The sequence below is a fragment of the Antechinus flavipes genome, chromosome 5 (genome assembly GCF_016432865.1).
Source record: "Antechinus flavipes isolate AdamAnt ecotype Samford, QLD, Australia chromosome 5, AdamAnt_v2, whole genome shotgun sequence".
NCBI classification, from domain to species: domain Eukaryota; kingdom Metazoa; phylum Chordata; class Mammalia; order Dasyuromorphia; family Dasyuridae; genus Antechinus; species Antechinus flavipes.
Window position 1 is genome coordinate 226774453 of NC_067402.1, and position 2288 is coordinate 226776740.

General features: G+C 31.4%; 1 pseudogene; it reads right to left on the bottom strand.

Annotated features, from left to right (window-relative positions):
- Window positions 1-917: 917 nt before the first annotated feature.
- Window positions 918-2064, bottom strand: LOC127537995 (spliceosome-associated protein CWC27 homolog; annotated as a pseudogene).
- Between the last annotated feature and the right edge of the window lie 224 nt (window positions 2065-2288).

Sequence of the window (2288 nt, forward strand, 5' to 3'; positions counted from 1 at the left end):
TCTTCATAATGACATCATGATATTTTTCAAGAAGGAAAATCAAACAACAATAATGATTAAGGAACTGGATGAATTATTTAAGATGTGCTCAATATAACAAGTTAAGAAGTGTTTTAAAAAATTTAATAAAATTATTGAATTAAAAAATTAAAAAATTAAATAAACATAAAATAAAAATACACTCACTTTTATACACAAAGTTTAAATGAAAAATAGGATTTTACAGGAAACTCTTTATTAACTATAACTTGATTCATTAAAATATATAATAAATTCAACATGTTATATGTTTCTTTTCTTTATGACTTTCTTTGGATTTTATTTCTGAAGGTATTTCAACTTTTGGGGTTGAAAAGACAAAATTCAGCTGGTATGTTGTGTAAGTGGTTACATGCAGACAGGAATAAAAACTATTTGAATTCAGAATCAGTCATATAAAATGCCGTTAGTGGACTATCTAGTATCATCCAAATCATTTACTTACTTCATTGCACAATTCATAAAAAGATAATTGTGTCTCAAAACCAGACGACAGGTTCATAAAATACTTCTTTTTACACTCTTAAGTGATGCTTTCAGGAACAATGGCTTTTTATAAGGCCAGTTAGATTGCCGTCACTTTACCAGTGAATTTTGGTGAACAATACTTTCTTTTTATCTTCTTTCTTTTTTTCTCCCACAAGATCTTTTTGCTTTCTTCTCTTCTCTTATTTACTGGATTCCGGGGATCACAGATATTAAAAGTATCTTTATCTTACATGTTTGCATATTTTACCTTTCTGCTTTTATCCTCCAACTGAAGTACATGGGACATTTATTCTTCATCATTGTCTACTTCAGTTTCAGAAGTTTCATATTTAGGAGTTTCAGCAATGGCCTGAATGAGTTTAGATTTAAACTGGTTCAACAGTGCCAGTGTCTGTTCTTCTCAGGATAACCCTTTCTTTGACTGTTGCTTCTTTAAAACTTCATATTTTTTCTTTTCTTTTTGATATTCTGCAGCAGCACCATCTGAACATCATCTTTTTCTTCCATTTTCTTTTCTGTTTGTTTGGCCAAAGTGTCATCTTTCTTTCTTTTTGTAGATAAGAGTTCTCGCTTTCGGAGTCAGATTTCTTTCTTGAGTTCCTCACTGTGGATAGTTGATTTCTTCTCTATTTCTTTATCTACTCTTTTAATAGATTTGACATTTTCACGTTTATCCTTTTTCAATTTTTTGGCAATTTGTTCTTTCATTAGATTCTTTTCATTACTATCATCTTCATCTTCTTCCCATCCATTTTCATTATCATCTGAATCTCCTATCATTGAATCTGAACCCTTTTCACTTTCAACAACTGGAACTGAACTGAGATGTGGATCAAACTTGAGCAAATCATGACTACTTTGGCTTTTTCCCTTTATGCTCTAACTAATTTGGTTTACTTCTTCCTCTTCAGCTTCTTCTCCAAATGAAAGTAAAATAAAATTTTTTGTGCCTTTAGTTGTTAATTTCTTTACTTCATCTTCTGATTTGTCCTTCTTTTGGCTTCTTATTGTCTCTTGGTATGATGTCATCGAAAGGATGAAATAAAACCTCATAACTTCTTATTTTATGTGGATTTCTTTTTCATTAACTTCATTATTTCTTCTGTCAATCTTAGCATATTGTATACTGTGTCTCCTGTTATCTTTCCAAAAATGGCATAGTTAGTGTTAAGTTAATTTGCATGACTCAAGGTAAAGAAAAACTGACTGACATTATTGAGGTTCAGCATTTGCCATGGCAACCAGTCCCATCCCATTAAATTGCAATCTTGAGTGAACTTCATTCTTGAAAGGAACACCATAGATAGATTCTCCACCAATTCCAGTACCAGTAGGATCTCCTCCTTGGATTATAAAACCAGGTACAATCCTATGAAATATTGTGTTGTTGTAATCACTTTCCATACAAAGTTGAATGAAATTTTGACATGCTTTAGGAGCCTCTTTTGACCATAGTTTTATATCAATATCACCAGTTATTGTTTTCAATAAAACCTTTCTATTAGTGGATGGCTCCTGGTTGTCAACATATAACTTTCAAAGATACCTTGCTGTAGAAGACAGAAGATATTGGGGAATTCTGAGAAAAGTATGCTTGAAGCAAAGATACTTACAGCAGGGTATTAACTCAATGTGATTGATGAGATAATGGTTCTCTAGTTTACATATACTTAATACTTAGTATGGTGATGTAATGGTTCTACAGTTGACACATACTCAGTGTGTTGTAGTGATGTAATTTACTAAGGTATATAAGGGCT